This window comes from Lissotriton helveticus, chromosome 6 (genome assembly GCF_964261635.1).
Source record: "Lissotriton helveticus chromosome 6, aLisHel1.1, whole genome shotgun sequence".
Classification (NCBI taxonomy): Eukaryota; Metazoa; Chordata; class Amphibia; order Caudata; family Salamandridae; genus Lissotriton; species Lissotriton helveticus.
Window position 1 is genome coordinate 1565294079 of NC_136067.1, and position 22046 is coordinate 1565316124.

Genomic DNA, 22046 nt, shown 5'->3' on the forward strand with positions numbered 1-22046 from the left:
CTGGGTGCAGAGGCACACGAGCATAAATGCACTTTGCCATTAAATCCACTTTATTTGGCTCTTAGCTGAAATGATCTTCATTTTCTTTTATGCTTTGTTCCTTTTACTACTGACACACTATACTTGTAACAATATTTGCAAGAAATACATTTGCTTTTAGTCAATGTGCTGTACAGTAAATCTAAATAGAAAACAATTTTTGTTCTTGATTACTAACATTGTTTTTTTACAAATATTATACCAAACATTCCTGAACAAGCCCCAGGTCCACTCCCTGGCACACCAATCCTAAAAATTAATTGCCAGAACTCATAGAACAGCCAGAGAAAAAATAACGCCTAGATATGACGATAGAGAGGTACCTCAACACTTACTAATCACACATAAAAGACAACTTTTCATTATAAAACAACCATAATAATGCTACAAAATAATTCACTATATTACAATGTCTGTGTAATGATCACTAACATACATTTTGTGTAAATGTACCCTATGTCGATATCCTTAACATCTGATATAAAACCGGTACTTCTAGATGGACTTTGGTCTCAACTATTGTATACTTAATGGTAGATCTTCACAGACTATTTTTACATTGGTTTATGTGTTCTTCTTCATCCACAAAAAAGTAGGCTTAAATTATAGTAATGCATAAAAGTGTGTATGCATTTGATTCAACCAGAGCAGTTTATTATGTGAGGTAAGTGATAGGCATCTCACATCAAATTAATTGTCAAAATTATTTAAAAGCAGTTTAGAACCTATGTTCAAACTGAACAACTTGGCTTCTGGCTTTGTACAGAATTGATAACATTGGAAAACAATTATTAAATAACTGAATATAAATATTCCCAATCAAATGGAAACCCTTGTCCTTGAGAGTCATATAAATACCAGGAGGCTCATTTGAAATGTTTTTTATTCGAGACAAGGTTAGCATTTCTCATTTTCTCTTCATGACTGCAAGCTACATAGACATAGGATTGATGGCTCTCTGCTTTCATTTCCCAAGTCTGCTTTGCTGCTGACTTTATCTAGTTTGCTCATAGCAGGAGGGTTTTGGGAGCCTTAAGTATACTGTTGAGTTGTGTACTTTCTTAAAATTAATATAACAGTGTGTTATTAACAATTATTCTTTCTGGAGTATTATTAATGTCACTTGTTTTAGAAATGTGAATCATTATACACCCTGATAACCTAAAGGAAATGATTTGCTTGTTGTGTTTTGGAGGCCTGAGGTGTGTAGAAAATGGACAAAAGTTCCCTATGGCATCTTATCCTCATGGCAATTGTGATCAGAAAATGTTCCTAAAGTCCTGTAAAGATCTCTGAAATCAAATTATTTGTTTCTAATCTTATCCCTGTGTGACTACCAGGTAATGTAGTTACCAGCCTGCAAATTCTAAAGAAAGTTCCCTGAAGAAAGGAAGAGGCTGTGGCTAGATGTTGTCACTAGCCTTGTTGTGGGATGCAATGTTTTCTTTAAGACATGAACAATGTACTTTTGATGGAACTGCAGCTTCTGAGACAATGGTTTCTTGAGTTAAACCACCAATATGATATGTTATATATTTAACTTTTCTTTAGTTTCAAATCTCACTATGAATTTTAAACTTTTGTTTAAAAAACATTATATTATCTTAATCTTTGTATCACTGTGCTTCCAAAGACTGTATGTCACTACATTTGTAGCAAAGTTGACTTTCCTTTGTTGTCACCCAGGAGTATCTGACAATATTTGTGTTGGCATTACGACTCTGTGGGTTGTGATACTGCCATTCAATGCTACAGTGCATATGTTGTGCTCTAAAATGGCACTGAAAAATTAGTTTTCAACCAACTGGTTTATTCCACTCTCCAATAAAGCCAATGTACATCGTTGCAGAAATTACACCAGTGGTGTGAGAGTTAAATGTCATATGCTGGCTGCAGTGTATATTCACACCACAAACATATAAAAGAGAAATCTATTGCTCGGGGTGCATAATTTGCTTTGGCTGAGCTACTGATTTGAATCACTAAAGTGACACATGGAAGGGAAAAGTGCCTTAGTCATATAGGAAAAGCTATTTTTCTATCTTAAGTAATTCACCTCTGAACTGTGTGTTATACATTCAAAGAGCTGGATACTTAATATATAAATATGTGATATACTACATATTGGGATTAGCATTGCATAGTGACAATTACCCTATAGCTATCTTCTTTACTGTATATGTAAAGCAATGTTTGGATGAACCTATCTTGATATAAATGGAATCATTATATCATTTCTGCTGTTGAGAAAATACTAGTATATTTTCACTCAGTATCAACAATACAATTCATTGTTGAAAGTAGATTTTTGATAAAAAATAACAAAACTTAAGTTTAGTTGACGACAAATAATTTAACGAATGCATACTTGTTTATATTTTCAAATTACAGTTGCATCCACTAAAAGAAGGAAATAAACGGTAGAAGTAAAACTAAAACACAAATACCAAATTACTCAATAAAAAAACATCTCAAAAGCAAACTAAAATTCCATTAAAAATAACAATTTAACATATTTAAAAAAAAAATAAAACAAACAAACCCTAACTCAATTTTAGATTAAAAAATAAACAGACACAACTAACACATTTTTCCTCTCAAAATCTGCAACAAAAGAGAAATGAGCCAAAAACAACACAAACCTGCCCTGCAAAGTACAGTTCTACAATTAAAATAAGGTAACATACAACATCCAAATTGTAAGTAAAAGGTGTACATAAAATGTAACAAAGGTAATATGTATATAACAAATAGTTTTTTTTAAATAAATATTTTCTATACTCTAAAACCCACAGAAAATTGTCAGAATCTGGAAAATATATCACATGTCAAAAAACGAAGCTGTCATTAAAATATAGAAGATAATCTTAAGTAAGCAGAGCACCACAAGTGATAAAGCACACTGAAAATGCATCATTTATTTCAAACAGAAGATATAGCAGGACAAACACTAAATCTGAAATACCGGAAAGTCTTAGGGAACATAATCATGCACCTAATATTACTAAAATAAAAAATAATTTTCAGGACCTACAAGAGGTCAGTTTAAACTTACAAGAACCAGCTGGAACAATACTTGAAAATATTATACCAAACGTTCCTGAGCAAGCACAACGTCAAATCACTGGCATACCAGATCTCAAAATTTAATTGCCAGAACACATATAACAGTTGACAAACATTACTAGCATCTAAATATATGAAGTTACATGCATCAACACTTACTAATCACACATGAAAAACAGCTTTTTACTATAAAACAACCACAATAAAGAAAATATTTGCTACCAATAAAAATGTACTGACCTTAATTCAATGTAAAACATGGATGATGGAAGCGCTGTTAAGGTGTGCCCTCAACCATGCAGCCAAATAAATACACACCATACTTGCTCAATATCAAAATCCAAACATTTCATTAGTATAGTCACTTTTACCTAAGAAACAGTGCAACTTGTAATGAAACACTAATACATTTAAAACACCAAACTAACAAATATACCACACAAACAAATCATAGACTTTGAACAGCCAATGATTTTGACAATACTTAAAACCTATTCCTTTAACCATAACTTATAAAGGCACCACCAAAAATCTACCCGAGCAGAAAACATGCTATTAGAATTTGCACACAAAATGACATTACACAGGGGGTTTATTCCCCTCTGCCAGTGTATGCCACGCATAACTGCAAACGGAGAGAGTATGACACGACACACCACATGACATTCCCAAAATCATGCCTTGAAAACGGTGCATAGTGTAGCTGTCCAGGTGTACTCTTGGTAATGTCTGTTATCAGAACAAGTGAAAAAAAGGCGACACTGACAGCAATATAAATCTTCAACCATAACTTCCGAAGTTTTTGGGTGAATGTTGGGTTAATTCCTTCACCTAGCTTTGTATTCTTGAACTTCGTGTTGTATATCAAATCTACCAATTATTAGCAAACCCATTAAGTCTTGCAAAGCCAATAGGTCTTGTCTGCAACATATTATACATATTATCAAAGCCAATAGGTCATGCCTGCAACATAGTATAAATATAATCACAAGCAACAGTTAAGTTTGGGGTACCTTGGCATTGGGTGAATAAAGTTGTGGCTGTCCTGGATGTACCGGGAATTCCGGCATGCTTTTGAATAAGGCCGGGATTGGCAATTCCTTAGCATTTGAAAAAAGTGGAATTATGTCACCTTTGATGCGAATGGAGAAAATATAGAAGAGATTTGGAAAGCAACATGGATTAAAAGTGGATTAAAATGGATTCTGATGAAAAAAAAATGGTTTCTTGTGTAAACTGTGTACAAGGCTGTGCGATAGTTTGGTGGCGTGAAATTGTGCGACACTAGTTTTTCTGTGTTTTACCATGGTGCCGATGGGGCAGAGCAAGCAAGAGCCGTACACCATATCTTTCCTACGGGTATTGTTAAAAACCTTTGGACTCTAAACAAAAACCAGGAGTGCATCTGTTGATTAACTGTCATTTTGGACCTTGGCATTAGCCCCATAGTCTAAATCAGCTCACATGTCTCAAAGATAGCCACAATTTTAACTCAGAAAACTGCAAAATATAACATTATATATATATATATATTTTATTTCTGATGTTTTATTACCAGTATCAGGGTCACTGGATGTGTGGGATTCCACAAACTGAGTTCATGTATAATTATTCTTTACTGAGGGCTGATTTAGCATTTGAAAGACGGTACTCTATTTTACAGAGTGGCGGAGAGCCTTACCTACAACATGCTGATGGACCACCTCCCTCAGATTTAGAGATGTTCATCAGTCCAGCTGCCATCTCCGAACATTGGAAGGAATAGCCATCATGAAGGTAAGTAAAAAAGAATTAGTATTCAAAAACTATAGTGGAGGTGTAGTGTACCACTGTTCTGAGACACATCAGAACACAAAAATGTAAAACAAAGGGTAACAGAGAGACCTTTATCAAAAAAGTGCTAAACTAATTTTAAAAAAACTAGTGGGCAAAAAGGGTGCAGGATCCTCTATGGCCTAGAACCTGAAACAGTGACCTTGAACCTCGTTTTAGATTCACTCCATGCAAGTGGTTCACAACTAATGGTGCATCATTAGTCAGCAAATGTAATTAGGTCTTCATTATGTAGCCCATATCAGGTTACTGCAATGAGGAAATAGCTAGATGTGCTAACAGGCCAGAGCTTCTGAAGGGATGTGTCTGATCATACAACTCCAACGCTGCTTCCCTTGAAATTAAAGGGTATTACAGGTGCCTCTCAAGGTCAAAGAATATTTGAAGCCCCTTGGCACTGCCGTGGTGAGAAAGGGAGAGTGTATAATGGCTGGGTGGAGAAGGTGACATGGCTGCTACTGTTCCCTTCTGGGTGGAGAGGTGGTTGGCTTTCATTAGTCTGTCTTGGCTGGAGTAAGTAGAAATATTCTACTCCTCTCTTCTGAGCCGGAAGAGTAGGGTGACTTCCATGGCTCTTTTCCTGGTGGAAATTTGTGCAATGACTCCCATTACTCTCTGCCGCAAAGGGTAGAATAAAAGAGCACCCAATACTCTATCGCCGATGAAAGTGGATTGCATTGCTTCCATTATGTTCCACTGAGAGAGGGAGAGTAGTTTCCACTGCTCTCTGCTGGCTGAGAGTAAGTGGATTCTCTTTAAATGGAGAAGAGTAGCCTTGCTTCCATTAGTCTCTCTTGGTTGGCCAGGAATACAAGATTTTCCTCTACTATCTTCAGCAAGGGACAGAGTAATATTGCTTCCAGCACCTGGCTTGCAAGAAGGGAGTGAAATCCAATATTTGTTAAATTCCTAATTTGGCCCCTTCGATTGAGAGCTTACACAGTCCCTCGCTATTTCACACACACTGGAGTACAGGGCTACCAAAGATTGTTAGCTGGCTCTTCGTGTGCCACTGTATCTGATCAGCATCAAGGGACAGATTTCCTGTGTACTTGCAAACAGTGCGGAAAGGCATCGCCATCGTCCAGTTCAGAAAGTCATATCCAATATTCATGTTCCCAAATTCATCATAGTAGTTGGTGCAGTTTCTCATGGTGAAGGTATTTAATTCTTTCAGCAGTCACCATGCAAATGGGTAGGCATCGAGCTGGCACTGGGTACTGTTGCAGAAGAGCATCTTGTGCAGAGCATGCGCCATGCTATGCACAGCATATTAGATGCTGTACATCAACCTCTGTGTCATTGGGTCATGGATCATGGAGGCATTGGCAGGTATGAGATTACTGCAATCCATGCATGATTTCTGGAATGCTTACCGTGCTTAGTGTCTGCCTCTGCACCATCATTGCAAGTGCTTGCAGAGTGGTCTGTGGAGGGCTGCTTTGCTTGTACTGCCAAGAGTCCAAGGACATTCCTCAAGTAGTCCTCCAGTCCTGCCATTGGTTGACTCTTGACTGCTAAGCCAATGATGTTGCCAATATGTTCTATACCCGGCATCTGGCAAATTGTGCTGGAGAGTGACCAGCCGCTGCTGGTGACCCAAACTATTTTCAGTTTAGCCATCAGAGCCATGGTCAAGAGGGCTTGAGCCTTATCTTCAGATAAAAACAGGACAAGCACACTGGCATCAGCTACCCTGATCTTTCCAATTATCTTCTGAGATTTGCTAACAGAGTCTGCAGAAACATCACTGAGGAGGTAATCTTCATATGCAATGTAGATCCCAATCTCATTGGCTTCAAGGGAGAAATGGTAGTGTCCATCTTTGCCATATTCATTGCTTCTTCCCAAGACTGTGATCCAGTCCCACCCCAGTCTTTTGAAGAGCCCCATCATCCCCCGGGCCTGGACCGCGTGACTCGGCACCGTCCTTTGAAATGATGTGAAGACCTTGTAGTCATTTAACATTTCGCAAGAAGCTACAAAGCTTATCTTTGTACTTGAACACTGAGGAGCCCGAAGGCCTGCTCCATCTTCTTCACTGACTTCTCATGTAGCACCAGAACTGCTGGAGACTCACGAGACTTCCTTCTAGTCCCAGGTGTGCCCTCCACAAGCTTCTGATCCTCGTCTCCAGCCTGGATGCTATTCACAGTCCTCGGGAAAGGCAGGGCACGGCCATCTCTATCCTTCGCTAGCCACAAAGGCAAGGCTGGCTATGACACAAATTCAAGACACCCTGTCCGGGATGGCAGCACTTCCCTGAGAGTTTCTGTGGACTGGGCAGCACCCTTTGGGGTTTTCTTCCCAGAGACTGTTGGCGTCTACAGAGGATTCGCTTGTAGGCCAGTCTGCTTGCGAATATGCTGCTCTTCAGCTTCACAAGCTCGGGACGCTTCTTATAATGGGCCTGTAACTGGAATTGCTGGTGCTCTCTGGCTGTGCCCAGCTCCTTCAAGCTTGGCATCGTCTGAAGACCTTCCTTCAGCTGGTGGAACTCATTCAGCTGCTCCTGCGCACCAAGCAGCTGAGAGCGGACCTCTTCATGTGCCTTGCAAAGAACATTACTTCCTTCCCTTAGTTTCGATACCTTATCCTGCAGCATCAGCACGTGGTTCTCTTTCTCCAGCTGTGCATATTTCGTGTTGTGGCCCTCCGATGCTCGCCGGTTTTGCAGCTTTAGAGAATTATGCTGCCCCTGCAAGTCCAGCAGCTACTTCTTCACTTCTTCATGCTAGTTCTTCAGGATCTTCTGCTGAGAGGTGATTGCGCCGTAGAGGTTCATGGCGTCTTGCTTCTCTTTGCTCAGGGCTTCTTGAGATTCTAAATTATATATTACAAAATCTTCCTTGGTCTTCTTGTGCTCCCCACGCTCCATCTGGAAGGACTGCTCCAGCCTGGACCAGTACTTGTGTACCACTTGCAGCTGGGCAGAGAGCATCTCCTGCTGCTGCTTGAACTTGAGGGACAGGTTCTCGAAGCAGTGCAGTTTCTCCTGTTAGTACAGGTTCCGGTAGAACACGGACCCCAGGCACATCAAGGCCAGCGAGCAGAAGCATGTTGGCAGAATCACCTTCTGCCTGCGCCATTCACAGGCCTCGGGTCCCATGGCCGGAGAGCTTGGTTCCTCCTCAGCGTGGGCCGGGCCCTCGGACTCCCGTTATCATCTTGACCGCAATTCCCGACTAACAGTCTCAAGAGTCATACGGGGGCCGATGGGACGCAAAGCACTTTGACGTAACAGTGTGGCACTGTGAATTCACAATAACGTCATAATTTGACACATCGGCCTGTGTATGACTCTTGAGAAAGTTAGTCGGACACTACGGTCAAGATGATAACGGGAGTCCGAGGGCCCGGACCACGGTGAGGAGGAACCAAGCTCTGCGTCCATGGGACCCGGGGCCTGTGGATGGTGCAGGCAGAAGGGGATTCTGCAGACATGCTTCTGCTCGCTGGCCTTGATGTGCCTGGGGTCCGTCTTCTACCGGAAACTGCACTTACAGGAGAAACTGAGAGCTCAGAGAACCTGTCCCTCAAGTGCAAGCAGCAGCAGGAGACACTCTCTGCCCAGCGGTAAGTGGTACACGAGCACTGGTCCAGGCTAGAGCTGTCCTTCCAGAAGGAGCCTGGGGAGCACAAGAAGACCAAGGAAGATTTTGTAGTATATAAATTAGAAGCTCAAGAAGCCCTGAGCAAAGAGAAGCAAGATGCCATGAACCGCTACGGCCCCCTCACCTCTCAGCACATGATCCTGAAGAACCAGCATGAAGAAGTGAAGAAGCAGCTCCTGGACTTGCGGGTGGAGCATAACATTCTAAAGCTGGAAAACCGGCGTGCATTGGAGGGCCACCACATGAAATATGCACAGCTGGAGAAAGAGAACCACGTGCTGATGCTTCAGGATACAGTATCGAAACTAAGGGAATAAAGTAAGGTTCTTCGCAAGGCACATGAAGAGGTCCGCTCTCAGCTGATTAGTGCGCAGGAGCAGCTGAAAATGCTCCACGAGTTGAAGAAAGCTCTTTAGAGGATGCCAAGCTTCAAGGATCTGGGTACAGCCCTGGGGCACCAGCAATTCCATTTACATGGCCTATTTAAGAAGCGTTCCCAAGCTTTTGAAGCTGAAGTGCAGCATGTTCGCAAGCAGAATTGCCTACAAGCAAATCCTCTAGGGGTTGCCATCTGACTCTGGGAAGAAAACCCCAGAAGATGCTGCCCAGCCCGCAGAAATTCTGAGAGAAGTGTTGTTACGCTGGACAGGGTCTCTTGAAGTTTTGCCACAGCCAGCCTTGCCTCTGTGGCTAACGAAGGATAGAGATGGCTGTGCCCTGCGTTTCTCGAGAACTGTGAATAGCATCCAGGCCTAAGACCAGGATCAGAAGCTTGTGAAGGGCACACCTGGGACTAGAAGGAAGACTTGTGAGTCTCCGGCAGTGCTGGTGCCACAGGAGAAGTCAGTGCAAAAGGTGGAGCAGGCCTGCGGGCCCCTCGTGTGCAAGTACAAGGATAAGCTTTGCAGCTTCTTGCGAAATGCTAAGTGGCAATGAGGTCTTCCCATAATTTCTAAGGAAGGTGCAGAGTGATGAGGTCCAAGCCCGGGGGATGATGTGGCTCTTCAAAAGACTGGGGTGGGATTGGTTCACAGTCTTGGGCAGCAGCTATGAATATGGCGAGGATGGACTCTACCATTTCTCTCTCTGATAGCCAATGAGATTGGGATCTGCATTGCATATGAAGATTACCTCCCCAGTGATGCTTCTGCAGACTCTGTTAACAAATCTCAGAAGATATTTGGAATGATCTGTGAAGCTAATGTCAGAGTGGTTGTCCTCTTTTCATTGGAAGATCAGGCTCAAGCCTTCTTGGCCGTGGCTCTGATGGCTAAACTGAAAATGGTTTGGGTTGCCAGCAGCGGCTGGTCACTCTCCAGCACAATTCGCCAGATGCTGGGTATAGAAAATATTTGATCTGTTAACGGGGATTGATTCAGTCCAGGAACAGGAGGCTAGAATCCGCGAGGACGTGGAGAAGCAGTACAGGACCCTGGACACATTGCCGGCATTGAACGCTGCAAGGTAACCCAAACCTAAACTAAGAAGAGAAGCCCGTTGCCTCACCAATATGTTCCATACATCCAGGACCGAGAATCAGGTTCTAGAAAAATGACGACACATTTCATCACAGAGTCCTACGCACAAAACACCCAGCCCTGAGGAAGACCTTCTGAAAATCCTCTTGGTCCCACACATGAAGGTCGAAACATGTTGGCACCCCCCCACACAGAGGTCAAGGGAGCCCCTACATTGAAGAAGCAAAGACATTAAAAGGACTGGAATCCAACAGCCTTGGATGCATAGATTTTTCATAGGCCTTCCCTGACCTCTTCACTTTGGACCCTAAATGAATTTGTATAGAGGTCTTAACCATCCCAGACACCCAATATCACACAATTTTAGTAGGACTGCATAATAGATCAAAAATGAGATAATAAAAGTCAATGCTTTTTTTGTTTTGCTTTCGCAACACTGTATATGGATTTATTGCACAGATCTTTTTGAGTTGTGTTTTATGAAAATTTGCTATTGAGACTGTGTAACTTTGTTTTCTTTGAAAAAAAATGAAAATGAATAGTAAAACAATGATATGGTCAACATGCATTTTGTGAGTTCTGGTGGTTATAAAAACAAGGGCTCAAAATAGTGGTACTGCTAAATCAAATGTATAAAATATAATAAGTGAAGAAAGTTCTACTGCTGATAAAGAAATTATTCTGTAGTTGATCAAAATTAGAAGGATCCATGGTACAGGAGGCATTTGTTCTTTGTTATGGGTATAGAAAATATTGGCACCATTATTTGCTTTGCAGTCAAGAGTCAACCAATAGCAGGACTGGAGGGTTTCGTGAGGAACGTCCATGGACTCCTGCCAGTACAAGCAAAGAAACCCTCCACAGACCACTCTGCAAGCACTTGCAATGACAGTGCAGAGTTGGACTATGAGTACCAAGCATTCCAGAATTAATGCATGGAGTGCAGCAATCTCACTCCTGCCAATGCCTCCATGATCCATGGCCCACTGACACAGAGGTTGATGTACGGCGTCTACACTGCTGTGAATAGCGTGGCGCATGCTCTGCACAAGATGCCCTTCTGCAACAGTACCCAGTGCCAGCTCGACACCTACCCATAAACATGGCTACTGCTGAAAGAATTAAAGACTATGAACTTTACCAAGAGAAACAGCACCATCTTCTATCATGAATTTGGGAACATGAATATGGGATATGACATTCTGACCTGGACGGTAGATAAGTATGCAATGCCTTTCCATACTGTTGGCAAGTACACAGGAAACCTGACTCTTGATGCTGATCAGATTCAGTGACACACAAAGAGCCAGCTAAGAATCTTTGATAGCCCTATACTCCAGTGTGTGTGAAAGAGCGAGGGACTTTGCAAGCTCTCAATCGAAGGGGCCAAATTAGGACCTTAACAAACATTGGATTCTGCTCCATTCTTGCAAGCCAGGTACTGGAAGCAATATTACTCTCTCCCTTGCAGAAGATAGTAGTGGAAAATCTCTAATCACCGGCCAACCAGGAGAGACTAATGGTAGCCAGGCTACTGTTCTCCATTCAAAGAGACTCCACTTACTCTCACCCAGCACAGAGTAGTGGAAATTACTCTCCCTCTCTCAGTGGAGCATAATGGAAGAAATGCTATACAATTCCACCCAAGAAAGAGTATTGGGTGCTCTTTTATTGTCCCCTTCCCTGCAGAGAGTAATGTAAGTCATTGCACACTTTTTCCACCTAGATGAGAGCTGTGGAAGTCACCCTACTCTTCCAGCTCAGAAGAGAGGAGTAGAATCTACCTACTCACTCCAGCCAAGACAGACTAATGAAAGCCAACCACCTCTCCACCCAGAAGAGAACAGTAGCAGCCATGTCACCTTCTCCACCCAGGCATTATACACTCTCCCTTTCTCACCATGGCAGTGCCAAGGGGCTTCAAATATCCTTTAACACTGAGAGGCACCTGTAATACCCTTTAATTTCAAGGAAAACAGCGCTGGAGTGGTATGATCAGACACATCCCTTCAGGAGCCTTGGTCCGTTAGACCATCTAGCTATTTCCTCATTGCCTTAACCTGATATAGGCTACATAATGAAGGCCTCATTACATTTTCTGACTAATGATGGTTGTTAACCACTTGCAAGGAGAGTTTCTAAAATGAGGGTCAAGGTAAATTTTCACAGGAACCTCACTGTTTCTGGTTCTGGGCCATAGAGGATCCTGCAGACATTTTGCCCACTAGTTCTTTTTTTAATTAGTTTAGCATTTTTTTGAGAAAGGTCCCTCTGTTACCCTTTGTTTTACATTTTTGTGTCCTGATGTCTCTCAGCACAGTGGTACCCTACACCTCTGCTATAGTTTTTAAATACTAATTCCATGTTACTTACCTTCATGATGTCTATTTCTTTCAATGTTCAGAGATGGCCGCTGGGCTGATGATTATCTCTAAATCTAAGGGACGTGGTCCATCAGCATGATGGAGGTAATGCTCTCCGCCCCTCTGTCAAATAGAGTACTGTCTTTCAAATCCTAAATCAGACCTCAGTAAAGTAAAGTTATACATGAACTCAGTTTGTGGAATCCCACACAACAAGTGACCCTGAAACTGTGCAATAAAACATCAGAAATAAAGAAAATAAAAAAATATAATGTTATATCTTGCAGTTTTCTGAGTTAAAATATTGTGGCCATCTTTGAGACATGTGGCGCTGGTTTAAACTGTTGGGCTAATGCCACGGTCCAAAATGACAGTTAATCCACAGATGCACTCCTGGTCTTTGTTCAGAGTCCAAATGTTTTCAACAATGATCATAGGAAAGATATGGCTTAGGGCTCATTGCTTGTTCTGCCCCACCGGCACCATTTGTAAAATACTGAAAAACTAGTGGCGCACAATTTCGCAATAACAAACTATCGCACAGCCTTGTACACAGTTTACAAAAGAAAACTATTTTTTCGTTAGAATCCATTTTAATCCACTTTTGCTTTTCAAATCTCTTCTATATTTTCTCCATTCGCATCAAATATGACATAATTCCACTTTTTTCAAATGCTAAGGAATTGCCCATGAATATTGCCCATGAATATTCAAAAGCACGCCGGAATTCCCAGTACATCCAGAACAGCCCCAACTTTATTCACCCAATGCCAAGGTCCCCCAAACTTAACAGTAGCTTGTGATTATATGTATACTATGATACAGGCAAGACCCATTGGCATTGACAATGTTTATAATATGTTACAGACAAGACCAATTAGCGTTGCAAGACTTAATGGCTTTGCTGATAATTGGTAGATTTGATATCAACACTAAGTGCAAGAATACAATGCTAGGAAGACGTAATTAAACCAACATTCACCCAAAAACCTTGGAAATTATGGTTGGAGACCTGCTCTCCCACTGCAGCTCTGCTGTCAAGTGCCTTCTTCTCTGGTAGGTGTTAAGGCCCTCCTCCACTCGCAAGCTCCTGCCTGCGCCTTATCCCTGGTGGTCCAGGGGTAGAGTCTTGCTCTTCTGCTGTCTGCTGCTGTCTGTGGCTGCCTCTGTACCCCCCTTAGGCTTTCAGTCTCATTTGTGCCAGTGTGCCTCCTTCTTCCTTTTTCTTCCTTCTGTCTCTGTTTTCTGCCTGCTGCCTTCTGCCTCCGTTTTCTGTCGTCTGTCTCCATTTTCTGGACCCTCTGTCTTTAATTCTTTCTTTCTGGCTGTTTTTTCCTCTGTCCGTGCCTGTTGCTTCCCCTGTGCCCTTCTGCCGTTGCTAGTTTCCGACCTCTCATCTGCAGTTCTTGCTCCCCTCCCCTCCCCTACTTAATGGCGGCTGCAGCGAGGGAGTGCAAGATAGACCCCTGACCTCCTGGTCAGAGACCTGTTCTCCCTCCACAACTCCGCTGTCAAGTGCCTTCTTCTCTAGGAGGTGTTGTGGCCCTCCTCCACCCACAGGCTCCTGCCTGCACCTCATCTCTGGTGGTCCAGTGGGAGAGCCTTGCTATTCTGCTAGCCGCTGCTGTCTGCGGCTGCCTCTGTGCCCCCCTTAAGGTTTATGTCTCATTTGTGCCATTGTGCCTCTTTCTGCCTTTTTCTGCCTTCTGTCTCCGTTTTCTGGCTTCTGCTTTCTGCCTCCGTTTTCTACTGTCTGTCTCCATTTTCTGTACCCTATATCTTTAATCCTTTCTTTTCGGCTGTTTTCTCCTCTGTTTGTGCCTGTTGCCGCCCATGTGCCCTCCCACCGTTGCTGGTTTCCCAACCCCCAGCTTTGCCTCCCGACCCCCCTCCCCTACTTAATGGCAGCCACTTTCAGTGGGCGTGCTGTTGGCGCACTGCTGATGCGCCAAAGGCAAGCCTGTCTGCTACCCGAGCACGGCCAGCTTCAGGGACCCTGGTTCTCTGGCCATCCTCTGCTACAACTCCTCCAACTTCCTCGCACTCAACCCCGAAAGAAACAACAACTGCCAGAAATCAACACCACCCATGGCCAGTTTTCCTGCCAACACTGCCAACAATCCTTCAGCATCAACAGCCCCTCCACGACCACTGAACCGACAAAGTACGCCCACACCACCGAAGCCCTGATGTGCATACTCCTCAATGTGTGCCCCCTCCCCAGATATGCCACGGAAATCTGGGATCTGCTCGACACCATCTCACTAGACGTCGCCTTCTTCACAGAACCATGGACCAACGCCACCTCTGCCCGACATCGCCACAGCCATCCCCGACAGTTACAAGATCCAAAGAAAGGACTGCCTCCCACCGCCCAGAAGCACACAAAAGCTCCCTCCGACTCTCCAACTCCAGAACGAGCGACTCCTCCTCCAACACAGAGCACTTCCACTTCCAGATCCAAACCAGCCCCAGAATCACGCTACGTAGGACCCTCTTCTAGAGACCCCCGGGCTTCGGGCCTCTTTCACCACCACCATTGCCGACCTTGTCAAATCCCATGCCATCGCCTCCATGGACTACATCCTCGTCGGAGACCTGAACTTACACCTCAACAACCCTAGTGACCCCGACTCCACCACCCTCCTCGACAACCTCAGACTGAAGCACCTCGTCACCACACCCACTCATAAAGCCGGACACACCCTCGAACCCATCTTCACAGAAGGGACAAACATCCAATTCAGCCACACAATGCAGCCCATTTGGACAGACCACCACTGCATACACTTCACCTTCAACACAACCACCAGACGCAAACCCACCCCACGCCTACCCCAAAGTAACTGGAGCAAGATCACAGAGGAACTCCTCAACGCCACCCTCCTCCATGACACCCCTCTTTGACACGACCAACGCTAGCTCTGCAGAAAAAGAACTACAACGCTGGATCTCCAGCTGCGCTGCCAGGCTCGCACCCGATCGCCACCCCGTCATCAACGCCCCCTGAAGGCAGCCTGGTTCACCACCGACCTCCAAGAAGCCAGGCATTCCTGCAGACACCTCAAGAAACTCTGGCAGAACAAGAAAACCACCAAAGACCAGAACAACTATAGGAACACCATGAAAGAGCAAAATCCTCTCCAACGCAAGTAACGCAAAATTAATCTTCAACGTCATACAGCAGTTCACCAACCCCCCCCCAGCGAAGCCACGGATGTCCCTCCATACCAGGACCTCTGCAACAGGCTCAGCTCCTACTTCCATGTGAAAATCAAGGCCCTCCACGACAACTTCAGCGAACAGTCTCCTGAAACCACCACCCTAACCACCACCGACAATCGGCCGATCATCATCACCTGGAAACCTGCCACCACTGAAGTAACCACCAAGACTATGAAGAACACCTACTCAGGAGCTCCCATGGGCACCTGCCCACAGCACATCTATCACAGTGCCACCACCTCCATAGCTCCCGAACTAGGCCGGACTATCAATACTTCCCTCGAATCCGCCATCTTCCCTGATGACTGGAAGCGGGCAGAAGTCAAGCCCCTCCTCAAGAAACCCTCGGCCGACCCCAACGGACCTGAAAAACTAACAGCCCATCTCTCTCCTTCCCTTCGCAGCCAAAGTCACTGAAAGATTTGTCAATGCCCAGCTGACCGCCATTACCGAATAGAACACCATCTTCGACACCTCTCAGTCCAGATTACGCAGCATTCACAGCATCGACACCGCCCTCCTCGCAGCCACCTATGAAATCCCCATGCTACCCGACGAGGGCCACACTGAAAGATGTCAAGGCCTGAATTAGCGACAGCTGCCTAAATCTGAACTCGGAGAAAACAGAGGTCCTCGTCCTTGGACTCTCTCCCATGGTGTGGGACAGTTCCTGGTGGCCCCCAGCTCTCGGAAACCCACCCACACTGACGGACCACGGGCGGAACCTCAGCATCATCCTATACTCCTCCCGCACCATGACCCGCAAGATCAACACCGTTAACTCGACCTGCTTCAACTCCCTCCGCATCCTCCGAAAGACCTTCAAGTGGATTCACCATGAATGTAGAAAGACCATCATCCACGCACTCGTAACAAGCAGACTGGAGTAAGGCAACACCCTCTATGCCGGAATCAACAAGACCCTGCTACACAAGCGCCAAACCATCCAGAACACCGCGGTCAGACTCGTCTTCGGAACAACACGAACAAATGACCCAGCACCTATGAGACCTCCACTGGCTCCTCATCGAGAACAAGTAACCTTCAAGCTACTCACCCACACCTACAAATCCCTCTGACCCAAATACCTCAACAAAAGAGTCTCCTTCCAGGTCCCCAAGAGGAACCTCCGCTCCACCAACCTCACCCTGGTGAAGTAGGAGAAGGCTCTTCCACCTGTTCTCGTTCTGCATACGGCTGTATGCAGAACGAGAACAGGTGGAAGAGCCTTCTCCTACTTCACAGCAAAGACCTGGAACGAGCTCCCAGTCAACATCAGATGCTCTGTCACTCGGAACACCTTCAGGAAGAGACTCAGGACCTGGCTCTTCGAATGACCTGGAGCTGTAACCTCGCCCCCCCCCCCCCCCAGTGCCTTGAGACCCTCACGGGTGAGTAGCTCACATTATAAACCCCTGATTGTTTGATTGATTGATTGATATTGCTGTCGGTGATCCCTTTTATTGAATTGTTCTGACTACAAACATTACCAGGGGTACACCTGCACAGCTACACTATGCACCGTTTTCAAGGCATGATTATGGGAATGTCATGTAATGTGTCCTATCATACTCTGCACATTTGTAGTTGTTCGAAGTATACACTATGTCAGAGGGGAATAGAACCCCCTGTGTAATGTCTTTTTGTGTGCAATTCTACTAGCATGTTTTCTGCTCAGGGTAGATTTTTGGTGATGCCTCTATAGGTTATGGATAAATGCATAGGTTTTAAGTATGGTCAAAATCATTTGCTGTTTAAAGTCTATGATTTGTGTGTGATAGTTGCTAGTTTGGTGTTTTAAATATCTTAGTGTTTCATTACAAGTTGCACTGTTTGTTAGGTAACAGTGACTATACTAATGAAATGTTTGGATTTTGATATTGAGCAAGTATTGTATGTATTTGGCTGCATGGTTGAGGGCACAACTTAACAGTGCTATCCAACATCCATGTTTTACTTTGAATTAAGGTTCGTACATTTTTATTCATAGCATAAATATTTTCTTTATTGTGGTTGTTTTATTGTAAAAACCTGTTTTTCATGCATGGTTAGTAAGTGCGTTGATGCATGCAACTTCATATATTTAGATGCCAAATAATGTTTGCCAAATGAGTAGTGTTCCTGCTGGCTCTTGTAACTTTAAACTGACTTCTTGTAGGTACTGTAAAATATGTTTTACTTCTATTTTAGTAATATTAGGTGCATGGTTATGTTCCCTAAGACGTTCAACTATTTCAGATTTAGTGTTAGTCCTGCCATAACTTCTATTTGAAATAAATGATGCATTTTCAGTCTGCTTTATCACTTGTGGTACTCTGCTTACTTAAGCTTATCTTCTATATTTTGATGACAGCTTAGTTTTTTTAGGATCTGACATATTTTCCAGATTCTGACATTTTTCTGTGGTTTTAGAGTATAGAAAATATTTATTTATAAAAAAACTATGGGGCATATTCTCAAGGAACTATCGCCGAGTGAATGGCACTTTATCACAGCCAAAGTCGCGATACATTTATCGCCCATTCACAAGCTGGTGCTAACAAACCATATCACCAGCTTACCTGCGATAGCGCCCGCAAAAAACATCGCCACAGATGATCCCTGCAACTATTTCTAATGAGATGCAGAATAGGCGTTCCTGAGCAAAAAGCCACACCGCCACTCCTCAACATTTTCAACAACCAGCCAGATCGGTGATAAGATCACAAAACATGTGATAAGGCGCGTTAGCAGTAGGAAACTAACACCTGCTCTGACCTGGTGTAAAGTCGGACCACAGCCTGCACCACAAACGGGAGCCCAGCCCAGAGCCACACCTGAAGAACAAACGATGCCATGGAGCCACTCATCATGCAGCCCGGACACCCAAGAGAGCCACAACACTCACCGCCACCACCCCAAGACTCCCCCTCCCTGGCCACCCCCGGGTCAAGACATGCCACATCGACTACAGAGAATCATGTACCAAACATTCTGCCTGATGTCGCACAATCACATCTGGTGACATGCATGTGTCGTCACAAAAATGAGCATCACACATTTACCTTTGAAGCAGAAAATTACAATTTATTAAAACAAACAGAACAGAAATGAAGACACAAGGCGGCACCTCTCGGGACATTCCACAGGTCACAGCCTGCAAGACAAAAATCATGATGAGAAGGTGTGTCCTGCACACATCAAGGGACAGAGAGAGCGTGAAGGAGAGAGAGATAGACAAACAGAGAGGGAGAGATAGATAGATGGACAGAGAGAGGGAGAGAGAGATAGACAGACAGAGAGGGAGAGAGAGATAGACAGACAGAAAGGGGGAGTGAGAGATAGACGGACAGAGAGAGGGAAAGAGAGATAGACGGACAGAGAGGGAGAGAGAGAGAGAGATGGACAGAGAGGGGGAGAGAGAGATAAACGGACAGAGAGGGAGAGGAGATAGATGGACAGAGGGGGGAGAGAGACACAGAGGAAAGAAGAGAGGGACAGGGAGAGAGAGTGCTGACACTTCGCACCCTGGCCACACTGCTCACCTGCTGCAAGCGGTGTGTCTTCAGCCACATGCCGGTGAGTAGTGCAGTTCACCAGGTCACTCAGCTGAATCAGACCTGTCATTTGAAACAGAGCCCAGATACCTGAATGGCAAAGTACATACAATTGCACGTGACATCATCACCTGTCTGCCCCTGCGCACCCAGGCAGCTGCACCCTAGACCCTTCCACCGCCAAGCAGTGCATGCCCGCCCCTGTGCACCCAGGCAGCTGCACCCCTGCCCCTCCCACCACCCAGTGGTGCATGCCCGCCCCTGTGCACCCAGGCCTCACAGGTCACCTTCTGTCACCGGCGTGTAGAAATGATGGCCCACCACTTGCTGGTGTAGGCCCCAAACTCAGGGCCTGCGGACATGGCACCCTCCACTTCATGCATCTCCCAGGTCTCACATTTAGTGCTGGGTCTTGATTTCTCCATGGGAGAGGACATACCAGTACACCTGGCATCATCACAGGCTGCACACCCGCTTAGAGGTGCCACTAACTCTGTGATCCAGGAGTATAGAAAATATTTATTTATAAAAAACTATGGGGCATATTCTCAAGGAACTATTGCCGAGTTAATGGCACTTTATCGCAGCCAAAGTCGCGATAAAGTGCCACTGGATTCAAGCAAGCCGGGCTGAAGACGGCTGTAATGCCAGAAACCGGTCCTCGGAACCTTGTTTCCGGTCCAGGGAAGGCATGGCTTGGCAGTTCGGGCTGGACTGTTCCCATGAGGCACAGGGTCAGACTGATTTGCATATGGCCATGTCTGGACTGGGGTGGCAGAGTGGGCTAAAGAACGGTGATGGATCAAACTCGTCCATCACCACCCCATTTTGTACCGCTTTGGCCTCAATAAGTGTGGCAGGGTATGCTCAGACGTGAGTCCCTTGCTCACTTTGCCACTGGATTCAAGCAAGCTGGGCTGAAGACGGCTGGAATGCCAGAAACCGGTCTCCGGAAGCTTGTTTCCGGTCCAGGGAAGACATGGCTTGGCAGTTCGGGCTGGACTGTTCCCATGAGGCACAGGGTCAGACTGATTTGCATATAGCCATGTCTGAACTGGGGTGGCAGAGTGGACTAAAGAACGGTGATGGATCAAACCCAGATGTTTTGACTGGGTATGAGTGTTTGATTGGCTCAGATGCTCCGTCCATCACCACCCCCTTTTGTAACATTTTGGCCACCATAAGTGTGGCAGGGTATGCTCAGACGTGAGTCCCTTGCTCACTTTGCCACTGGATTCAAGCAATCTGGGTTGAAGACGGCTGGAATGCCAGAAAACGGTCCTCGGAAGCTTGTTTCCGGTCCAGGGAAGACATGGCTTGGCAGTTCGGGCTGGACTGTTCCCATGAGGCACAGGGTCAGACTGATTTGCATATAGCCATGTCTGAACTGGGGTGGCAGAGTGGGCTAAAGAACGGTGATGGATCAAACCCAGATCTATTGACTGGGTGTGAGTGTTTGATTGGCTCAGATGCTCTGTCCATCACCACCCCCCTTTTGTACCGCTTTGGCCGCCGTAAGTGTGGCAGGGTATGCTCAGACGTGAGTCCCTTGCTCACTTTGCCACTGGATTCAAGCAAGCTGGGCTGAAGACGGCTGGAATGCCAGAAACCGGTCCTTGGAAGCTTGTTTCCGGTCCAGGGAAGACATGGCTTGGCAGTTCGGGCTGGACTGTTCCTATGAGGCACAGGGTCAGACTGATTTGCATATAGCCATGTCTGAACTGGGGTGGCAGAGTGGGCTAAAGAACGGTGATGGATCAAACCCAGATCTTTTGACTGGGTGTGAGTGTTTGATTGGCTCAGATGCTCCGTCCATCACCACCCCCTTTTGTACCTCTTTGGCCGCCATAAGTGTGGCAGGGTATGCTCAGACGTGAGTCCCTTGCTCACTTTGCCACTGGATTCAAGCCAGCTGGGCTGAAGACGGATGGAATGCCAGAAACCGGTCTTCGGAAGCTTGTTTCCGGTCCAGGGAAGACATGGCTTGGCAGTTCAGGCTGGACTGTTCCCATGAGGCACAGGGTCAGACTGATTTGCATATAGCCATGTCTGAACTGGGGTGGCAAAGTGGGCTAAAGAACGGTGATGGATGAAACCCAGATCTTTTGACTGGGTGTGAGTGTTTGATTGGCTCAGATGCTCCTTCCATCACCACCCCCTTTTGTACCGCTTTGGCCGCCATAAGTGTGGCAGGGTATGCTCAGACGTGAGTCCCTTGCTCACTTTGCCACTGGATTCAAGCAAGCTGGGCTGAAGACGGCTGAAATGCCAGAAACTGGTCCTCGGAAGCTTGTTTCTGGTCCAGGGAAGGCATGGCTTGGCAGTTCCCATGAGGCACAGGGTCAGACTGATTTGCATATGGCCATGTCTGAACTGGGGTGGCAGAGTGGGCTAAAGAACGGTGATGGATTAAACCCAGATCAGTTGACTGGGAGTGAGTGCTTGTATTGTCAACGCTCCGTCCATCACCACCTTTGGTTTTACTTTGTTCGCCATAAGTTGGCAGGGTATGCTCAGATGTGAGTCCCTTGCTCACTTTGCCACTGGATTCAAGCAAGCCGGGCTGAAGACGGCTGTAATGCAGGAAACCGGCCCTCGGAAGCTTGTTTCCGGTCCAGGGAAGGCATGGCTTGGCAGTTCGGGCTGGACTGTTCCCATGAGGCACAGGGTCAGACTGATTTGCATATGGCCATGTCTGAACTGGGGTGGCAGAGTGGGCTAAAGAACGGTGATGGATCAAACCCGGCCATCACCACCCCATTTTGTACGGCTTTGGCCGCCATAAGTGTGGCAGGGTATGCTCAGACGGGAGTCCCTTGCTCACTTTGCCACTGGATTTAAGCAAGCTGGGCTGAAGACGGCTGGAATGCCAGAAAACAGTCTTCGGAAGCT

The 22046-nt window shown here is 45.5% G+C and overlaps 2 pseudogenes; one reads left to right on the forward strand and one right to left on the reverse strand.

Annotated features, from left to right (window-relative positions):
- Window positions 1-6926: 6926 nt before the first annotated feature.
- Window positions 6927-8047, reverse strand: LOC144762783 (Golgi integral membrane protein 4-like; annotated as a pseudogene).
- A 283-nt stretch (window positions 8048-8330) lies between these two features.
- LOC144762784 (Golgi integral membrane protein 4-like) lies at window positions 8331-9488 on the forward strand (annotated as a pseudogene).
- Window positions 9489-22046: the final 12558 nt, after the last annotated feature.